This window comes from Cyanistes caeruleus, chromosome 5, assembly GCF_971803275.1.
Source record: "Cyanistes caeruleus chromosome 5, bCyaCae1.hap1.1, whole genome shotgun sequence".
Taxonomy (NCBI): domain Eukaryota; kingdom Metazoa; phylum Chordata; class Aves; order Passeriformes; family Paridae; genus Cyanistes; species Cyanistes caeruleus.
In genome coordinates this window covers 55425474-55448363 of record NC_141705.1, presented here as the reverse complement: position 1 = coordinate 55448363, position 22890 = coordinate 55425474, and the positions used below count along the sequence as shown (strand labels likewise).

The 22890-nt window shown below is 38.7% G+C and overlaps 1 long non-coding RNA gene across 4 annotated transcripts in view; it reads left to right on the top strand.

Annotated features, from left to right (window-relative positions):
- The window catches only part of LOC111928804 (uncharacterized), a 55496-nt gene extending 35134 nt beyond the window's left edge, over positions 1-20362 (top strand). For 2 of the 4 annotated variants that reach the window (XR_002864321.2, XR_015287002.1), the window contains exons 3-6: positions 15105-15220; positions 15336-15367; positions 18033-18093; positions 20001-20362. This is a non-coding gene — a long non-coding RNA (uncharacterized LOC111928804). Of the gene's footprint in view, positions 1-15104; positions 15221-15335; positions 15368-18032; positions 18283-20000 lie in introns of those variants that run through there. The other 2 variants (XR_015287005.1, XR_015287004.1) reach the window with 2 other exon arrangements.
- The last annotated feature ends 2528 nt before the right edge of the window (positions 20363-22890 follow it).

Sequence of the window (22890 nt, the reverse complement as noted above, 5' to 3'; positions counted from 1 at the left end):
TATTGTATGCATTGTTTTTACCCAAGCATGGATTTCTTGTGATCCCCCCCTTAGCCCCCTAACATGGTTCCCCATGTTCTCTAAACTATAATTATATCTAATCACATAAAACAATTGTATAATTTATCATATACTGACTACACAGGTGCAGCTTGACCTGGTCTTTAGCAAGCACAAGGCCTAACATTTCCAGGGACTGCTTTTCCCAGGGCTTTTCAAACCTAACTTTCTTTCTAAGTCCCTGAATTTTCTAAGATTTTAAGGCCTTTTACTATCAACAAGACCAAGACATGTGGCAGTGACTTTACAGAAAAAAAATCAGAAGCTTTTGGAGCTCTGAATCAAGCTTAGGACACAACAATATAAAATATGGTGACCCTCAATTTGTACTCAGTAATCAATTAGACACATGTACAGACTGGAGGTTGGTTATGTGAAGAAATACATGGAGTGAGATGGTACTGGAATCACTCCCAAGAAGAATGATTTTTTGAGGAACACCTCTAAATATATTTAAGTTGAATGCATAGTGTGTTTATATTTTTTTTTTTTTTGACATGTGTCTCCAACCAAGCCTTCTCTGTCATTCTGGAAGCCATGCCCATAGAAGCTTTTCACTGATCTTCCATCATCTTGCAGACTGAAGGAAGTTATTAGAAATGTCCATACCCAATAAATTTTCCTTCAGGAAAGACAAATCCAGACGTACTGCTTAGAGATAATTTCAGGCATGAAAACATGCAAGCACATTATTAATGAAATTTATTGCATATGAATATAATACTGTCTGATCTCATTGTTTATGTAAATGCTTCATTTTAATTGGCGTTCTCTTAGCTACTTGACCTCAGGGATGTCTGCCAAAAAATGACTGGTTTCTGCTCTTAGAGTAGTGTAAATGGGCAGGGCTGGCTGGACTTCTCACAGGATGTAGAGCATAGAGTTTCAAAATGTCATATTCAGGAAGGTTACAGACTAAACAGTTTTCAGCTAATGGGGTGTCTGCAGTGTCTAAGGAAAGGGAAAGTTTAAGGCTTCGGTGCTTATTACAAAGTCATCCCTGCTTCTTCAATAACTCATTTTGATATTTTTTAATTTGCAAAAATGTGTCTGTGTGATCCCATAGGCTCTTAACTACTTTGTAATGAGTGTGTATGAACAGATGGAAAATGTTTTCAATTTCTGAGAGAAGTGCTAATGGGTGTCACCAGCTATTAGAAAAGCTCAGGTGGTTCCATTTGGGGAGAATACGTATTGTCATAAGCCTCTTCATTTTTAATGAAATGTTTGCTCATTTATACCTTTATGGTAAGTTTAAGACTGCCTGTACTAGTGCAAAAAGATCAGAAATTGAGCTGGAAATTATTCACTGTGAAATGGCCCAGAAACTTAAATCCAAACATTTCACCTGAAAATAACAAAAGCTTGTGGTAGGTCACACCAGTATCAGGGAAAATTAATAACTAGGAAAAAAAAAATAATCCCATCAAGGTTAGATGTTTTTTTTCCTCCTTCTAACAGATGCAGAAAAGAACCCAAAAACCCACCAAAAAAAAAAATAATCATAGCAGAATGAACAATTTCTCTATGTAACATTAAATACTCTGTCAATCTATTTAGAGTTTTATCCAGTAACCTAGATGAGATTTCATACTGGTTTTGAGCTCCCTCTAGCATCAGACATTAGGATCTTCCCAGGAGAAGAAACTGAAATATGAAATGTAGTAGGATAAAATGAAATTCGATAAGTAAATTTTGCTTTATATATCCATGCTGAAGGGCAGAATTAATAGAGTGAATAGGGCTGAGGAAAAGCTAAAGAAACCAAAATGTTTTCCTGGTTGAGAATTGAAGAATGGAGAGAGGCACAGACAAATTAGGATAGAGTGGTACTACTGGGCTGCCCCTCCTCCTCTGTTAATACAAAAGACAAAGTTCAATAATATAGATTGCTCCTCTCTGTTCTGGTGTTGGCTCACATTGCTCAGCTGTATTGAGACTCTGCTTTGATCAAACAGCTGTGAACTGCATGAGATTATATTAAGAGATAAAGATATCTCAGTATACTGTACACTTTGGAGTTTAAAATGTGTAGAAGACGCTTTGCACAAATCTTGCACTATTTCTCCATATATCTGATGCACAAAGACCAACCCCACAAACAGAGCTCCTTCAGCACTCAAGCCAGACATGAAGAAGCTTTCACCCAGCTACTGCTCCTTCTTTTAGATCTCAGTGCTTGCAATTCAGTTTTCAACTTGCCCAGTAAAGTGGGCAAAGGAGTAGCAGCTGTGACAAGTAAGGCAACACCTACAGCAGTTGTTTCTCTACCATTGCAATGTGAAGAGCAACGGTGATCAGAAGCAGAAATTATTTTTCTCACCTGTCCCTTGAAAGGCTTTCCCTGAGTGACAGGTGAGGTTGCAGGTGTTTATTCATTTACTGGAAGGTGGATGAAAGAACTCAAAGGGAAGTGTTAAAACCTGCAGAGGGTGGAAGGACTGCACAGAGCAGGCTCAAGGTGGAATATCCTCCTCACAGGTTTCTTCACAGCACACACTTCTTAGGAACAGCTTGATCATTTATATGTTTATTTTGCTCTCACATTTTATGACTCCAGGCATAGAGAAAAGTCTCTGTTGTGCAAGATACTGTACAAATTATATTTCTTGGCCTCAGAAAAATTGCACGTAGAGCCATAGGCCCAAACAGATGGACCAGACATTCTCCTGAGACTGACTAGGTGAACTATGCACCACAGCTAGCAAATACATATATTTAAGTAAAAAAGAAAAAATCTAATGAACAATATATTTCAGTTCCTCCATTGAAAACTGCAAAGAAAATGGATATTTTAACTTCAATCTGAGTGAAAAAAATTAAACATGTATGCCAGTGATGGTATGTTAGCTTCCTTTGGTAAAGTAGAAATGTTTTAATGACCTCTCTCTGTCCAGCCCTGCTAACATTCCAGCATCTTCCCAATTGAGTACTTCCACAATGAGAAATAGTATAGGGAACCATCAGACATTGCATGGCACTGCAGCTCCTAATTCTGCTGTGTATATCCCTCTGAAGTCAGTCTGAGTTTGTTTCAAGTTTATTTTATTTCAACTAATCTCACAGCAGAAGGAATGGAAGCCTCATGAACAGCTGGGATATGGCAAGTCCCATATCCTGACTCATTAAAGTTGCAGGTAATCCAAAGAAAAGCTATTCCAAAGGCACAGAATGGCAGTTTGCTTTTCAACAGCTCTGCACTGAAGGTAACAGATGCCTTTCTTTGAAACCAGTCTGTTGGAATTTCACAGAGGGGCAAAAAATGCAGGAAAAAAACCCCAAACACAAAAAAGCCCAGCTGCCAGGTTCAAACAGCCTTGAAGTGGAGCTACAATCCAGGGAGACAGAGAAACATGCTGAAAGCCAAGAGCTGAGAAAAAACTGTTTCAGTGTTTATTGATAGAAGTGCTTTGCAAAAGCCCTGTTTTCCCAGCAACTGCCTGGTCCTTTGGGGCCTGGCTGGCTTTGTCCATCCACGTGTTTGACACCGTCTACTGACCATGGTGCCCTTCAAAGACAGGTTTCTCACCTGCCCAGCACCATAACTCAAGTTGTGGCCAGAGTTACAGAGCACAAGCACTGCTTTCCACCTGCTGGGATTAACAATGATAAATGATCTTTTAAAATTCTGGCACGGAAGAGAGCTCCTACTTGTGTTTCATTAAAATGCAGCAAGTAATAAGTATTTGTATCCTAAGCAGCTGGGAGAAAACAGGGCATAGCACCAATGCAATTCATGGCAAAAAGAAAGAATCTTTTTCCTGCATAAAAGATCCTCTAGATAAAGAAGCAGCTTTAAAAGCTGCTGCTTTCACAGAATATGACAGCTTTTCAGACAATACTAAAAAAATGCTAAAAATCAACCTTCAAGCTAGAGATGAATACTGTGTCTGGAGTACAGAAGAATTACATGAAAAGTTCTGTTGACAAAGACCAAACTTGGTTGCTGAATATGACTCAAGTTGAAATTTCAAAAGTAAGAAACTAAAAATTTCGTTTCTTTGTTAGTTGATCGGCTCCTCTGTCACAGGTTTTGTCTCAGAGATTTGGATTATTTTGGGTACATAGAAGCTCAGCATGCTCAAACAGCATCATCAGCAAAAAAATTATTTCTGGCAGCACCATGAGGAAAGGAGTGTATGGTCTTACTGTGTTGAAGAAGGAGCATATACAAAAACATATATATAAAAATATATATATATATAAAACATATATACAAAAACATATACACAGAACTGAGCTGCACTCAAATCATGCCCAGCACCTCAGTCTATGCCTCTTTGCAAACAGCTTTTCCTTTGCTGGCCTCAGTGGCTACTTTCCTCCTCTCTCTGCTCCTTTAAAAACCCTTTTCTCATTTTCCTTAATTGATATTCTTGATGTTCCCTTTCTCAAAATTGTTGAATGGTATTGAATATCCCTTTGGTCGCTTTAAGACAGGTGTCTTGGCTATGCCCTTTCCCAACCTCTTGCCCTGGCCCAGGTTTTGGAGGAACAGCCATGAAGATGTGGGAGAACTGCTCAGCAGCAGCCAAAACAGCGGAGTGTTATCAACACTTTTCTAGCTGCAAATACAAAGCACAGCACTGCAAAGACACTGAGGAAAGTTGATCCCATCCCAGTCAGACCCAAAACATTTGATAATATACAGCTCTTAATAAAATGTATTTCTTATTATATACAAATTGAAATGTGAATGTAAATGAATTAGAGAATTTGGAAAGAAGTTAAAAATTTTTAAGAAAGCAGTTTTAAAATAATCCCACACTGAGTTCATTACTTGTTCACAAAGTCACAGCATTTTTAGTGTCAACAAAATTGTGTCTTAGAAAGGTGTGTGTGGTGGGGGAAGTTAATATTTCTTTCCCTGGACTACCTTCTCTGTTTTTGTCAGTATGAATTTCACCATTTGATTTTAATCTGACCTTGTATCTAAAACTCTGATCTTTTGCAGGTTTTGCAAACTTAGTTTTCTCTTCTTTCACAAATACTTTTAAAAAAGAAAGGCATTACACAAATGTTAGCCGAGTGCCTTGTGTCTGCATTAGCAGAACAAGTTCATACAGCCCCTTGTTTGATCTGCTTGTCAATTTTGCCCTGAGAGAATAAACAAAGTGTCAGACTCAAGATTTATTTGTGTAACACAGAGGCATGCAATGCATGAGTTTTGGAGGACTACAGGGCTTTAATATTAATCCTCATCCAATCCATGCAGTGCAGCTGTCTGGAAGATTGACAGATATCTGGTAGCCCAGATGGGTTAGGAGTGGTAGAAATCTAGGATAAACAGTCATGGAGCTTGTGTGCTTTGACTGCATGGGCTGTGTAGTGAAATTCATGTTTTGGCAATCCTGACTTCAAGAACAGTGCCTAGATTGTGTCCAGTTTGGCCAGGTCGCATTGATCAGCTTCCAGGAGAAAAAACAGGATGGCAGCAAGAGAAAAACCTGCAGGAGGGGTTACAATTGTGCTTTGTGGCCCTGGGACTTGAAAGATCTGCTTAATCTATTTATAGTATATGATAAATGGTTTAATCAATGGAAGTCCAAAGTTTTCCTTCAGAGTATATAGTTATCACTCGATTCCTGCCAAGTCAGGGCTGGACTAAATCATCAGCACATTTTGGACAGAAAGGAGAAATGCATGAAGCAAAAAGACAAGAGAATGCACAGGTCAAAGCCCTCTCCACTATGAGACTGTATCAAAAGTTGCTTGGGCATTCAGCTACAAAGCTGAGGAAAGATCTGTGGAGCCCAGCAGATTTCAGTTTTATCATCAAAATAAACAGGAAAATGATGGGTTTTTCCCCTTATCTCGGGCCAGTGCCTGCTATCTGCCATGAGATAAAAGTACCGGAGACACTTTTCCGCATTGTTTTTTGATTGTCCCTCACAAATGTATATATTTTGGGGGATATCTGAAAAAAGCTTGCAGAAATATTTCCATTACATTTATTCCTAGTTCTGAAACACTTTGGATGCCTGATCATGAATAGGGTGCCTGGTGGGCACCAGCTAGGCAACATATCAGAAAATGTTACTTCCACCATTTGGTTTACAGAAGAAGGCCAGCACAGATTGATGTGTGAGTGCAAGGGAACAGTGAGACAACAGTAGTGTAAGAGGTGCACTCAGCATTCTGGTACTTGATTGTTTCAAGTTTTGGTTATGTTCACATTGTTTCTGGTAATTTCAGATTTTTTCATGTCACAATAAAACCAAATTTTAGGTAGGCAAAAAGGATGACATTTCCATAGTATATGTTGCCAGTAGCTGCAAAGTATTAAGGAATTACAGCAGGATAAGGAACCAAAGGAATTGTTAGAAAATTGTTTGAAATGCTTTACAGGGTGGATAACATTGCTGTATGCTTTTTTGACTAAAGGCATCTGAGATAACCTATATGTTTCAGTTGTACATTAACTAACTCCAGTCCAAGTTACCACACATACTGCCTCTCAAAATAACATGCTGTAAAATGAACATGAAAGAATAATACTTCATCCTCTCAGATCTCATGTAGAAGAAAAGAGAATACCTGTGAAAGGTCTCAGATTCTGCAAGCATCAAGAAACACAAAACAGAATGGCAATTTAGATCTCATTTCACTCGTTTCAACTTTAGCTGTGGGGCTCTTCCTAGATGCTACGAATTTTATGTGCTGATATTACTCCCTCTGTAGGTGTAGTGACAGGGGGTACAAGCCTGTTCCATACCAGTCTACTGCCTGCTCCATGGGCCCTAAACCTCTCACCTTTGATTTTTGGTATCTTCTGGCTTAGCAAAACATAATCAGAAGAATAGTCTTTAGTCAGGGAATACCCTCCTGCTTCTTAGTGCTTTAAATACAATACAGTTATTTAAGAAATATGATTTTTTAAATCCCACTACAAATTAGTATTTATTGAGTTTGCATTGGATTCTCAAGTCTATCACTTAATAACCTATTGCAGGAAATACCAACCTGAATTTTTTCACTGCTTCCAAAGTTCCTCCCAAAAACCAATTTAATGTTTTGAATGCCTCCTTCATAGGGTAAGTCTTTGCTATCCATAACCAAGAATTCCTGTTTGTCTGAAGATGTGAGGCAGACCAAAAAAGTTCAATAAGCATCCATTTTCAGTGCACAATCAGTTCCATTTGAATCAATCCACCTTCTGGACTTTGTATGTTGATTCTTCTGCTAGGCAAGGATAAGAACCAAGAAGTCTGATGATTCACACAGAGATGAATAGGTATTTTCTAAACATTAATAACCCTTTTTTTAACAATTGGGACATGGGGACTACAATTGTCTTTGTAAAGCTCTAAACCCCTACTTCTGAAATGAGTCACTTGCAAACATTGGCCTTTAAGTAGTCTGCAGGGTAAGTGCTTAAGCTGAAGTAGACTTGAGATGTTCTGTTAATTTCTTTTTTTTCATTTCTTCCCTCTATTCAGTCCTGCCCATAGCCTTGACACAGGTTGAATGCAAGAGCTTTATTGGACATACTGGAAATTCTTTATAATCAAGTAATCAAGCACACATCCTTTCATCTTCACGAGTTTTTTAATGCTTTTTGCTTAAAGCAAACACAAGAAAATATGTGGCAGGAAGGTCAAGGGTAGTAGGTCTGGGATAAACACTGTAAAAAAGCGAGAAGTGAAATTTAAAGTTTTACTTTCTGTGCAGAACTCATTGTTAAGCTGTAAGGGTGTCATTATCTGTTTAGCTTTTCAAAGACATTCTATGAAATAAACACAAATAAATTGCATTCAAAACAGGGTCAGTTTGCAAGAAATAAGAAATATTAATGGGATCTAGAGAGTTGACAATGGACATTTCAGTCTAGTACTTCTGAGCCCACCATTATGGATTTCTGCACGCAAAGAGCTTGTGTTGCCTAGAGATTGTGTTTTAAATAATACCAGTTCCCAAAGACCTTTACAATTTTGAATAAATCTTCTCCCTCTTCCCTCTGGGAATGAAATACCAAGCATTACTAAGCATTCAGTGAAAGAGAATTATTGTGTATATCTTGTCACAAACCTATTTAGATAAGAAAATAGTTCCAAAACTACAGAAAAGTTGCCTAAAATATATATATATATCTGTGTGTATATATGTGTATATGGCCCAGAAAACAAATGATCCAAAGTCAGGTGTGGCCAGCAGGGTGAGGGAAGGGATTCTGCCCCTCTTCTCTGCTCTGCTGCGACCCCACCTGCAGGGCTGCATCAGCTCTGGGGTGCCAGCACAGGAAGGACATGGAGCTGTGGGAGTGAGTCCAGAGAATGGACACAGACATGGTCAGAGAGATGGAAAAGAAAGGCTGAAATAATTGGAACTGTTCATTCTGGAGAAGAGAAAGCTTTGGGGACCTAACTGCAGCCTTCCAGTGCCTGAAGGGAGCCTACAAGAAAAATCAAGAGTGACTTTTTATAAGTGACAGGAGGATGGTGCAATGGACTCAAGCTGAAAGTGGGGGTTTAGATTAGATATTAGAAAAAAAAATCTTTCCTGTGAGGGTGCTGAGGCACTGGCACAGGTTGCTCAGAGAAGCTGTGGATGTCCCATCCCTGGAGTGTTCAAGACTGGGTTGAATGGGGCTTTGAGCAGCCCCATCCAGTGGGACATGGGCCTGCCCATGGCTGGGGGTTGGAACTGGATGATATTTAAGATCTATTGCAATCCAAGCCATTCTATGAGTCTGTGTTATCATCCTGTGTTTCTATAATGTTGCTTGACTTTACAATAAATAATATAGCACACACATTCAATAAAAGGCGAGTAAAGTAGCCCTCTGTTCTGTTTTTATCATTTTTGACCCCAGTATTGTGCAGTGCAAATTATAAAGGATCCGAGTAAATCAATTTAAGAAGCCAAGGTATTAGTTTTCAAAGGCATACTGGAATGAAGTACTAAGTATTTGATAGGAAGTCCAAGAAATGGAAATGCTAAGCATAACTATTCCCATAAGAGCATAACTTGATGTGAAATGTGAAAGAAAGCGTCTGAGACTGCACTGTGAACATTTTCCTTAAAAGACAAAACATTGATACTGTAAAATTTGAATAAATATAAACTCTGGTGGAAGAAATAGGCTCTGTGCAATGAGACATAATAGTTGCATAACCTTTTAGAGGTTATGCAACTAAGCATTGTTTATTGATGCAACCTTCGTATGCCAAAATTCAATGGCAAAATAAGTCAGCAATGTAATTTAGGAGGGACTCTCCTGGTTCCCTCCTCACACAAATCAAATCTGGAGGCAGAATGATGTCTTATGATAGCAAAGCAGTACTTGCTGAATGTGTTGTGTGGCAGCTTGCAATATACCTTCATCTGAAATCACATTTATAAAAGAAATGTTCTATTCGAACCCATTTTTTTCCCCATTTACTGGCACCCAATCTATAATTCTTGAACTACATGTAAGACATTGCACTATGCAGAGAGAAGTGAAGAATGGCAGCAACAGAGAACGTTCTTGTGTCTCCAGTAACTCCACAGTGCAGGGACAGGCCTTTAGATTTAGCCTAAGTGGGTCCATGCAAACTAGGGGTAGACTAGGATAAGCCAAACCTGCATATGAAATTATTTAACACTATTGACACTACTCTGACTGGATTGTTAATTTTCACTTTTCATTTAATTCAAATCCTCCCACTTCTGGAATTCTCTGTCACTGCCATTCAGACTCATCTCCAGATAGAATGAGCAATCCTCCGTTCCCCTACCATCCTGTCTTTATGCCTGGTGCTATTTGCATGTTCTTTTAATGGAGATAATTTCAGTCAGTCTAATTGCAAGATGCAAACACCAGCTGACAAGGGAATGTCGTTTCCTCGGGACGTGTGGCTGTGAAAGCTGTTACAAAGGATCACTATTCATGCTTTCTGAATTTTTTTTGTCTCCATCATGTCTCCATGCCTGCAATTACTGGGGAAAGAGTCATGTGAGGGGCAGAACCTTCTGCACCCACTGCAAGGCATGGGAATCCCTGGAAGGAGACAGGTACCAGGGGAGATATCCTCCTCTGACCTGCATGCTGCCATATGACATTTTGATGCAACAAGTGTCTTGACCATTCTTTTAGTAAGGGCTCCATCAAAAACCTTTTCTACTGAGTCTGGTGGGTGGTTTCAAGCAACATAAATCTTATGCCCACTTATGTCTAAATAAGGCTTTTCATGGTTCCTTCCTGCTCTTCTCATGGGCATGAATTCCACTATGACCTTTCAGTGATGCCCCTTTACATTTCCTACTAAAGCCTTCCTATTTTGGAGACCAACTCTACTGGACCCAACAGTCCTTAGTTATCAGATGCCACTATAGAAAAAAAAAAAAAAGAAAAAGATAACACAGATGTTTTATCTTGGTTCTGGGTTTTCCTAGACACTGATTTTTGTTTATGCCTGCTTCAAACCACAGTGATGTTTCAGAAAGTTTCAGAAAATACTTTCTAAAGTCAAGAGCTGTTCACTCAGGTGCTACAGGAAGATTAAATACGTCAGTGAGCTGGGACCAGAGCTCAAGTTCCTCAACCCATTCAAATGTTCTATTCAGTTGTTTGCATTGTTTCCCTAGTTAATTTTCAGTGTTTCAAATCTGTAATTTACATACTCAGACCAAAACTTGTAATTTACTCTGTTTCTCTAATGTAGTTTAAATTGTACTTTTATTATTAAACTGTTAAAAAAGTGCCTTTGGACTATTTGGAGAGTGGCTGACATTTCATAGTGTAGTGGTTTAGGTTATTAATTATTATATTTAGATTATTTTTTTATTATCCCAAAGTCTGTTGGTGTGGGAATAGCAACTTCAAGTTATTGTTAGTTATTGAGAACAACATTTGGATTATTACCTTTCCAGAAAAGTACTCACATTTCTGCCGAGGAATTGCCTTAATTTGCTTTTATGAATAAAATTTAATGAGGTATTAATGCAAAATATAATTTTTTAAAAAATAATTAAAAAATTTATAAGATTACCAAAGCAGCATTTTTTCTACCAAGCCCATTTGGACCTTTGGTCACCCTGCTAAAAATACCAAAAAAAGTCTGCCAGTTATTGCCAGGGCTAATGATGACCCCCGACCGTGGTGGCCCAAAGTAATCTCTGCCTTGGTTTCCCAGCCATTAAATATGATGGGGAATACAGATCCCTGTAGGCTGTGACTCTTTCTCTTGTTTCATCTTTTAAAGCTCCAATTCTGCAGTGCATATAAGCACAACTTTATCATTGTGACAGCACTGCTGTCAGTGGAGCTGCTCCAAGAATAAGGTCAGCAAGAGCATTCCTACAAGGCCATGGATTGAAAAATATTTGGGGTAAGATTTATTCCCCAGTTAAGAACCTGAATGGTGCCCAGCACAATAGATTCTTCTATTTGTTTGTGGCTTCCTCAGTAAAAAAGTTTGTTACAATAGTAATAAAGTGAGAAGTTCTATCTATCCTTTATCATTTTACAGCACTGTCATATTTCACATCTGGTACTGTGTTTGACTTTTATTCCCAGCCCTGTTAATATGTGACATATCCACTGAACTGCAGACTCAGAAGACTGAGTGAATGTATCTAATAAATATTAAGCTCTAGTGTTATACACTTGCACATCAAGAGAAAAGGACAAACACCTACTTTGCAGACATCTGAATTTCTAATGTGTCAGATGGAACACACTGGTTTCAATCAAAAGCAAATCTACTTAAATGGATTTATGTTCCTCAGACAGGCAAAAAATAAGCGTGAAATGCTAAGGTATGTTTCTCTGGTTTTATTTCAGTTTCTTTTCACAAGATGAGACAGTACAGTTATCAGATATTGGTCATTGAACAGCCTTTCATTAATTATTTAGGGAAAAGCTCAGCTGTTTTAGATGGCAGAAGAATGCAATGTAAGGTGAGTATTATCCATTATTTTCACTTGAACAGAGATTTATTTTAGCCCAGTTTCCTGTTTACAGGGAAATGAGGCCAGTGGGTGACTTCTCACTCCAATGACTGAGGACTTGAGAGCTGCCTTAATAAATCCATTGCCAACTCCCTGCTGACTATTGATTCCATCAAGCTCAATGAACAGAAATAAGAAGTTTCTAATTTGTTGTGACTTTGCATAGATGTGTTTATTTATAAAAGGAGGGAGCTGTGGCAGTGTGCTTTCCATGGTTACTGGTACAACTGAATCCACTGGTACGACTTTGTGTTGGCAAGGACTGGGGAGAGAAGGGTGGCAGGCATCTTGCAGGAGATGAGATGATGCTGATATTTGTGATTATTGCTTTTCAGCAGAGTGTCTGTGCTCCCTTTCCTCTGTGCCTTTGCTTTCTCTATCTGATATTCTAAACATAACATTTCTAATATTGTTGAGAAGCTAAGAGCAGGGTCAAAAATTTTGCACTAGTTCTTGGGGGCTCATACCCAGCTCATAGGTCTAGCAAGACAATTTACCTGCCTTTCCTTCCACTAACTTTATCCAAAAATAGTTACTCAGCCCTGTAGTTGAAACTAGAAATAGTCTAAATTGATGATTAAATAACCCAATTAGCTCCAGGGTTTAATCACTAAATCTTCTAGTTCATAGGGCAATTTGAATATATTCTTAAAATTCTTAATGCAGTTTTGTGGGCAATGAAAAGAAGGCAGTTGGAGGAGAGTTTCTGCCATCAGTCTATACCCACTATCACTGTTTTGTTTCTTTTTAACAGCTTCAAGCCCCTCATTCCCAGGAATTTCTCTGGTTCTTCACACTTAGTTCAGTATGAAAGATGTTTTGTCAGAAATATAAGTATGAAATAGAGGAGTAATTCTCCATTCAGCAGGGGATTCTTCACTGAACAAGTGACTGTCAGTTCTCTGTGGTTCATTGGCTGGCTGTGTGAATAAACAACTATAGACTCAACTCCAGGAAAAAAAAACTTTTTGCTTCTTGTAGCCACCAAGCCTTTGCTTTCAGATATGGGAATAAACTACTCCCTGCTGTCTTGTTTGGAAATGCTTGTGGGCAGAGGTTTGATAGTGAGATTTGCATCTGTAACTGTCTCTGGTAGTGCCAGCTTCATAATTCTGTATGTAAGAGAATGCAAAGCTTACCATGCAAACAAGGTCCTTGATAAAATTATGTGAGTTCTAAAATAGGAATATTCAATGCATTAAGAGAATAAAAAGTAAATTAACACAGAGATTCAGCAGCTACATTGAGAATCTCACAGTAATGCTTGCCAAATCAAGTAATACATCAAAATTTACATTTAAGAAAATTACTGTCACAAAGTTTCTTATTTGCACAGTGCTTCAGAAAAGCTACTAGTTGTTTCTCAGTCAGTTGTTTTTGTAGTTACCAACAGTTGTATTTTCTCTTTTTTTCTTCTTTTTTTTTTTTTTTTCCTTCCTTTGAGGGCTGTGGTGCTTTGTTTTCTTTCTCTGATATCTCCATGGGGCTGGAAGGAGAAATTGCTGTCTGAGTGACTGAAATTTCAAACTTCTATGTTGTCTTAAATTGGGATGAAAATCTCAGAATAACTTGTAAACAAAACATGCAGAAATTTTTCTTTCTGCCACATAGAGAATCTCATTTCACTAAGTTCAGAGCTGCTAAACTGATAGTCTTATTCTGTTATTTAATCAGAAAACAGTAAGGACAAAAGTTTGGACTTTTTTGCAATGAAACATGTCAATATTCTGATAGTAAGACTTAATAATATCTATCAACTGCGAATTTGAATGAAAATAGCATTTATCTGCAGGACATTTTCATTTTGAGTTATCAGTATTTCCCAACAGTTTACTGTAGAAATTTTTCATCTCACTTAAAGCAGCTTTGTTGTGCTGTTATTATTATGTAGGGCTCTATCCTTTGTTTACAGGCAGCACTACCTGCAGAACTTTGAATTGAGACTGTGCGTCATGGTAGGAAGAAGGGAAGCAGAAGAGGATGAAATAGGAAAAGAAAAACCCATGCATATTTAAGTACAAGTCATCAGAAGCAGATTGTTGTAGAACTGCTTGTATGAGGATAATCTCTGTGTTACAACATCTTTCAAAATATGTTAAAATCCCTGAATCAGCCACGAGGCTCCTGGCAGATATTGGAGGAATTTGGGAGCATTTTGTGCAGAAGCTTGGTGTTGATTTGGTATGTGATCCACAGTGTTGTGAGCAGGTGTGTCTACAGTATTTTTAATTATTTGAGACCTTTGTTATGTCCATAAATATGTGGTAATTGTGCTTTCTCACTCAGCCTTGGTTATTTGTCTGGGGGGAGAGTCACTTCTCAGATCTTCATCACATGCACAAAAGCTGTTTGATTTCATATGAATGCCCTCATACAGCTCCTGGTGACTTCCTTGTGGAGATCAAACCATTATGGCAGCACCTGAGGCCCCATTTGAAACCATATCTCAAGCAATGCACACAGATAACGAGACAGAATTGATATTGATAAGCTGCACAGGGAAGGGGAGGAAGTGCTGATTTGACAGACATGAGGCTGAGACTTTTTTCTGGTCCTCCCCTGCAAATGAAAAGCCAGTGGGGAAAAAAAGGCATTTAAAAACCTTGACAGTGGTAATGGTAAGTACACAGATCTGACATCTGTGTTTTGATTTCAACTCTGTGCAGTAACAAAATTAGTGAGTATCAACACTTTCAAAAGTTTACAGTGTTTGTGTCACCTTCTGTTGAAGTCTGCCCAGTTCTCTCTTTTTCTCCCATTCCCTTCCCCTCTGTCATCATCCCAAGAGCAGGATGACTGTCAGCTGCACACTCCTCTGCTCCAGCACTGGACATGGATGTGGAATGCACCCTCTTTACTCTTCACACCTGAATGATTCTTCCTCTCTCCTGCCAAGCAGGACCATAACAGCTACATGGGGGACAAATGGGATCTCTGTGTCCACAAACTTTATAAAATCCCAGTAGTATCAATTCCAGTAGCATCATTCTCTGCCTCCTCCCGTAAAAACTTTCCTTTGCACTAATATGATTAGTGGTACCAGGATCTTTTAGATATTTATTTATATCCTTATTATGATTCAAATCAGGTCATCAATGCTGTCTTTACAGATCCTAAACCCCTTCAGTGTCCTCCTAAATGGGAGTCCTGAAGAAGCAGAAAAACACCCGAACCCAGAATCCTAAGTTATCTCTGCTAACTGCAAGGAATGATCCAAACTTGCAGGGTAAGTTGCTTTTCATTTCCTGTGCTACAAGTCCCTGGGTCTTAAATTTGTTATTATTTATTATAACAACACAGACTGAATGGAAAATGTTAATTTATTTTTTTCTTCCTGGAAGGTGAAGAACTGCAGAGAAAGATATGCATGGATGTAAGTACAAGGAATGCTTAAAAATAACTGAAAGATCTTACAGTTAAACATTAATGTGTATCAGGAAACTTAAAAGATACTAATGCTGTAGGACTTTATGAGTTTCATTCACTCTTGTGTTTTTATACTTTTATGCTACTCAAATCAATACACGAGGAAGTGCAAATAAAATCTTGTTAGAAAGGTAACAACACACTGAAGAAGCATATTCTTATTTTTGGTTTTTTTTTTGATGACTTGGTTGTAAGATTCTGTATTTACCATATGCAGGATCAGAATGAACTCCTGATCATTTTACAAAAACACTTCCTACATTGCTCTTTACTCTGCCCTTCCTAAAGAAAGGCATCACTTGATTACTGCACTCCTGATAATAATTCAGAGATCATAACACAGAGATCCTCACAGAGATGATGGAGCACTAGGAGTCTAGCAGCTCACTAGTTAGGGATCAGATGGAGGAATGCAGTCTCACTGCCTGATCAGAAGTTTAAAATGGCATTTAAAATGGAAGAATTCCACCACCTGTACTATCACCTGCCTTGAAAGTACTTGTTGAGGCACAAGCTGTGTTTCTCTCCCCCCAGTATGTGTCTGGGTGGGAGACAGAAGCTCACTGATCGAGTCCCAAATGCCCTCCAGAACACTGACAAAGATTACATTCTATAAAAGCTTCTCTCAGCTTCTGTGGAAGCTCCTGGTCTGCAAGACTCATATTCTTTCTGAATTAGTATTTTCAAGTCCTGACCTGTGACCCTTTCTGTCATAATGTGAGAGTTATCATATGATTTCCATTTTAATAGGTTAAATTGCCCTACATGCTGGCTAAATGATAAATGTTGTGCATACCTCTCCTTTTTCATCCTCATACATGTTTTGAAGAAAATACCATCTTTTGGAGTATCTGTGCACTGTCCTGAACAATATAGCTCTTGCTTATGTGTCAATGCAGGTGTTAAACAGTAGGAAAAATGATAATAATGTTATCAGTGTTGCTAGTTAATTAACTTCAGCTGTAGTTTTCAAGAACAAAGATGTCAAGGGATGACAAGAGATTGACAAGGAGGTAAGCCTCAAATACATCTAGATGGAGGGAAGAGAAGAGAAAAGCAGTCTGCTAGACCCTTGCTTCCTCTTCACTCCACAGAAGCCAAATTGGTAAAGGTAGAGCTCCAGTGGAAAGTGCTTTCATCCTTTTTTCTGTGCTGTAGGAATCTTTGCACTTTCTGATAAGAACAAAACTATGTCATACACAAATTCTAGGGATGATCCATATTTTCTTATCCTTTCATGAATAGCTGTTGCACATTTGTATTTAGGGTCAGGGGGAACATTGACAACTGATATTTTTTCCAGCTGTGCCCAAGCTATTCACAGAAAGTCACACAGATGCAAATTTAAAAGACCATTAATCACGTCTGGAAAAGATGCTCCACATCATGCATAAATGCTACTAGAATCAGGGAGGGAGTTCTTTTCAGAAACTACAGAAATTCTAGTTCCAAAATTGTATTTGTAACTTTTACTTTTCCTGATTTATTTGTATTGAAACATTCCCTCTTTTGCTGAACCCTATCACTTAGACTGTACAATTTAAAAACAACTGAACATACAAAGAGAGTTAAATTTCTGTAAGTGGACTGAAATTTGTGATAACCTGTCTTCTCAGTGGTTTCTGAATTGTCATAAAGAGAATAATTTATTGTTGGGAATGCTGAAAGGGTAAGACAGTATAAATCTTTATTTTCTAAGCAGCTGTTAGCTGTCCAGCCAAATATAAGTTATATATTGACCTGATTTGTAAGTACTATAAATAACTGGATCAAGGAAGCTCGAAGCACATACAGGTTTAAATCTGGAAAACATATATATGATGTGTCAGTTCTGATTTCTGACAATTGTCATAAAACGGATTTTTGTCTTTATTAATTTAGCTATGTGGAAAGAATTTTAATGTAAAAAGAGCTAGGGGGGAGTGATAAATGAACCAAATGCTTGTTCTGAAGGAAAAAATTTCTGGTTTTTGGAGAAAAAATTTGGTGTTTTGCATGTGATTCTGATTTCTTCAATATCCCTATCCTCTTTTTTATATAACTTTGCCCAAGTTTTCATTTCTCTCAGTTGCAATGTACATTAATTTGTCTTCATATATAAAATTTCTAAGCAAACCGGTGCTTCTTTGCATTCTCAGAGCCACCAGAGCTAACCAGAAGGTTCTAAAAAAAGAAAAGACACCAATCCCCACTCAAACACTGCTCCTGGCTTTTCAAGGTGGTGACCATTATCCTTGCAGTGCCAGGGACTGCCTCCCCTGACGTCAGTATTTCAGGAGTAATTAACTTGATAGGTCAGTCAGAGGCTTTCACTGCATATTAGATCAAAATTCTCAGCTCACGCACAAAACAAGTGATAGAATATTTTAATTCAGAATGTACTTAAAGCAAAAGGGGGAATGAGTCAAACAGCTGCACAATCAGGTGTCAAACCTTTGACCCTGGTAAGTAAGTAGACCTCTATCCCACATCAAAAGTGTGTTCAAAACTTATTTTAAATTCTAGGAAGTTTGTAAGTGAGAAAATAACACCATTCATACCTGGCACCCTTTGGTATAGAGCACAACCTCTTCCCCTCCCTTGGAGTAACTGATGTGTTTCCCTATTTACAGAACAGACTTAGAACAACTCCAGAAGAAAAATGCTGCTCACAGAGTGCTGGCATACATTCAGGTCAGCAATTTGTCTAAGGTGTGAGAAGAAAGCATGGCATCCATCCATACCTGTAATGTGTCCTTCATGCAGTAGCTCTCACTGGTGTGAAAGTGGCTTTAGATGTGTGTGAAGTGATGCAGACGATTCCTTTGCAACTTCCTGTGTATATACTTAGGACCATGACAAATACATTTTCATTGACCCCCACAGTGTCAGCTTTTTATTTTATATTTTAGTGGATTTTAATCGTACCCCTTGATGGTACTGAACACACATTTGGGCTTAAACATGAGATTTAATGAGCAATGCATTGGGCAAGATCCTACTGCCGTGCGCAATTCTGCCAAGAGCCTGCTAAGCTGATTCCTTACAAACACTGGCACCAGCACCGTGAGCAGTGTAGGACACCTTAATCTTGAATTTGGTTAATCCCCCAGCCCCATCTGTGTTTACCAGAGGTGACACCTGAGCACTCATATTCCACAAAGGTTGCAAAAAACAATAAAATACAGTGGCACTTCATCATCCTCTACAAATGTTTGGAATTAATTGAGGTACTTCTTGTTGCTAACAAAGAAATCTCCAGTCAGGGACTGTGTGGTACCATGCCCATAAAACCTTTAAATCTTTCCCCTGAGTTGAAATGTCTTGTTGTGATCCCATACTTCAAAGGAGTATCATTTATCTTTCAGTTAAGCTTAACTGATGAAAATTCTTCCTCCTGGCTTTGAATATGTATGCCTCATTTGAAGCCACTTCTCTTTTTTTTTCCCCCTTTAATTCTATATAATAGGTTGTCTAATCAAATTACTAGTTGTGTTTATCTTAGTCAACATAACCCAGTGTCTTGATCTCTGGGGGCAGGCATGTTGATTTTTAATGAATTGGTTGATTTTCTGGCAGTTTATGAACTGTTTGCACCGAATATATCAATTATCATCATCATGTAATCAAATCTGCCAATTATGTGACATTGTGTTAGTTCATTGAGCAAATGCAAAGAAAAGACTGTGACCAAAACTGCTGGGTCCATACCACTTCTGTGATATGGGAAGAACAATCAAGTTGTAGAATTAATCCAGAACTTTTATAATTAATTTTAATTATCTTCTTCTCCTTCTGTCATGAAAGCTGTGTTTTGGATCCTCCTCCTTACCTCCAGTCACAAAGCTAGACTGTGATTGCTTCTAATTATTTTATAGGACAGAAAACCTTTTTGTAAACAACTATGAGAGAAACACTCTTGTGACAAGATGATACCAAACTAGACAGAATAACATCAACAAAAAGGTCTGTCAGTTGTGACAGCTTCTTGACAGATTTATCTCCCATCCAAAATACTTTTCTCCCTGTCATGGGTACTGATGAAACATGCTTTCTAGGAGAATTTCTTTTTTTCATTCGTCTCCCCCAAAAACAACCCCCTCACCAAAATCCACAGTAATATCTACATGCTTCTTTGCCAAAGGAAGGGGTCATAAAACATTTGAGATTCTTAATACATGCTTAGCCACCCCTTTTAATGAGAGGAGATTTAAGAGAAGGAACAGTTTACACTGGCATATTTTCTTTTCTTTAAAATTTAACAAACTCAGAAAGCTAAAGAAAAGGCATTTGGGAGCTCCAAAGGAAGACTTCAGAGTACTCACACTGAACGTGCTGGCTGCCCCCAACTGAAAGACCAAGGAATTGAGGGCCATGAATAAGGAGAGTGGGGCTGAAGGTGTGTTACAAATCACACCACCATCACTGAAAATTTTTTAAAATCCTCTTCACTAGAGCAGTGTCTTCTGTCCTCCCCAACAAGTGTTTTCTGCATCCAGTCTGAAAGCCACACACAACACATACAGCTCTATGTATTTACTGCATGTTGCTGTACAGAAAGAGTGCCCTTCTCCTTCACTTTTCTTGCATTGTCTCTTCAGGAACGAGGCCCCCCAGTTTCACGACACCTAAAGATTGATGCCACTATGGTAGGAGAGAAGCACACCAGCACGTGGACTATAAATGAACACCACTTGTTTTTCTGGGCTTCAGATGACTTCTCTGATGGGTTTTGAACTGACACAAATTTAGCAGGCTCATGAATGTCATTAAGCTTCTGCCTGGCCTCAGTTCCATATCAGTATAGCTTGGACCACCTGCATCTCTGCACACACCACACCACAGATGAAGTGCAGTGGAGATAAACAAGATATTTTTGTGCTGTATATCTTCTGTTGTAGTGAAATCTGCTCCTTTCCATGCTTGTGAAACACCCTTGTGAATAAATTTGTATGTAAATATATGTGTGTCTGAATATATTTTTCCTAGTGCAGAAGGCATTAGAGACACAAAGCATCGTTAGTTGTACACCAGCAAAGCTGGACTGATAGTTTTTGTTTTAATTGTAACAGTTGGTGTGCAATTATGGGAGAATACAATGATTTTTAGGGCTGTGTGGAGCTTACTCAAAGGCACAAATGAAAGGGTGTGTTTCTTGCTTGTGCTTCATCTTTCTGCCCTGAAGAAGTAAAACTTTTTTCTTACCCCATCTAGGCTGCTTATCATATGGTAGAAGCAGTCAGAGGGAGCTGGCTGAGGAATCATCTTTCAGAGGAGTGCTGATGCAGTATCAAGGTGGGGTATCTGGGAACCCACAGAACCCTGATACCCATGGTGTTGGCTGGTGCCAAACATGGAGCTGTTGGTGCTTCCAGGGCTTCTCCCAGGAGAGGCAGAGTTCTCTGCCTGCAAGATGTTGTGAACTTCCTTTATTCCTGAGGAATGCATGAACATGTTTGGGTTTTTTTTTCCCTTGGCAGTGTACCCTGGTTTTCTTGCAGCCTCATGCAACAAAGTTGAAGGAAAGACAGACAGCTGAGTAGACCAAGTCCACTTGCTTTGTCAGGAAGTCAAGTAAAAAAAGATTTCTTTAATACAGTGTTGATCTAAGTGACCTCTACTGAGCTCCTGTCCTTTCCTGAGACAGAGAATTAGTCTCCCTTCTATTCTTGGTTTGAAGTGATAAGCTTGTTCCTTTGCCATGGGAATGGACAATGGATAAAAATCAATTCTCATTTAAGAAGCTACAGCAGTTTGCCTTTGCCTTTTCCTGCTGCCTGTATTGATTCCTTGAGCTCTCAGGGACACTATCAATCCTGCTGCAGTCCAGATTTATTTGAAAAGGAACTGTGATGATGGGTGCAGTTCCTGAGAAAAGTCCCTTCTGTCTCCTCCTTGCTCTTCTGAGAGACAAACCAAGGCCATTTATCCCATCTGTGGTGGTGTGGATTCTCTGGAGGAGTTTAAAGCCCAGTGCCATGATTGTCAATGCAGTGAAAATTCCTGTGCTTGTCTCTGCAGATCTTGTTGCTGCAGCTGTTGCTTAGGTGGACCAGAAAAAGAAAAAAATAAATTTACCTTGGAGAAGAAACAGAAACGTGACAACTTTTTCCTCAAGGCATTTTAGAAGGTATTTTCCTCATGGTCCCTTGACTTAATTACCTTGAGATAGTTAACAGGTCTGTAGCATCCTGTCCAAACAGTGCTCATGTGTCTGCCACATCTCATAATACTTCTTTATTTACAGGAGGCACTGGATAGTCAGTTGGCTCACACTAAACACCCCATCAGAGATGATACATAAAATATAACCTCCTTGAAAATTATGCTACTCTAAACGACTATATGGGGTGGAGAGATAGTGGAAAGTCAGGTACCCATGACTTCAAACATTTTTGCTCTCATAGATCACTAGGTAATTGCTCCCACCACTTTCTCCCAAACACAAAATCCAAGCCCAAGGAGCTGTAGTACAGCAGGTTAGTCATGACCTGGCTTTTATTGATGGTGGCAAGGTGGACTGGTGCAAAACAAGTTTTCTTTCTGGGCTGCATTAAGCACCATATTTAAAACAATATTTTTATACAAATGAAATAATGTATCTTTTTAGTTTTTCCACACCTTTAATCTCCTTAGAGAAAAATTCTCCACAAACCAATGGGAGAGTTATATCAAGTGCCTGAAGCATCTGCCATCATGCAAGATTTCTTTATAGAAAAAGCTATAAGCAGTCACCCATTGCATACATTTCAGCATTCACTCCTGGGTTTGAAAATTCAAACCCAGTCTGCTATGTCTCTTTGAAAGGAGAATTTCTTACTCATTTTCCCTGGGATTCATTGATTAAAAACTCTGATATTGGCAAGAAATATGAGCCTGGTACCAAAACCTTAACACATCCCTGCTTTGTGCTGGCAATAAAAAATATTTTCCGTGGATAATGACCTGAGAAGATTTCTCTGCCCTTCCTGCACAATTTTCTCCACACTTTCTTCTTCCTCCTAGACTTGCAGATGCTCCTTTTCTGCATAGATGGATCTATGCTGGGTTCTGGTGGTCACTTTCAGTTTCTACTGTGTCTGAGTGAGTTTAGTAAAACTCTTTCAGGTACATTGGATCTGACTTTTTCTCCTGGAGACCAAAAAACCTGGCAGCAGTGCCAGGTGATTATAAATCCCAAACTGCTATTTCTGGATGCAGGAGAATCCTGAGATAGTAGGAGTAGTCACTGCTTGAACATAAGAGTTAAGCCTTGAAACTATTCACAGTTGTATCTTAGCTTATTTGCAGGTAGGTGCTAGGCTTCTGTAAGATAATTATTAGCCCTTATAGAATAAGCTGAAGTGTTTAAAGTTCACTGGGCAGATATTGGTAATTAGTTCTGGGTTTTTTTTGTGCTGTTGAAACACATTAATTATTTAATGAATTTTGAAGTGCTTAAACGTGTTTCCTTCTCAATGAAAAATTTATGCCATGAGGCAATGAATAGTT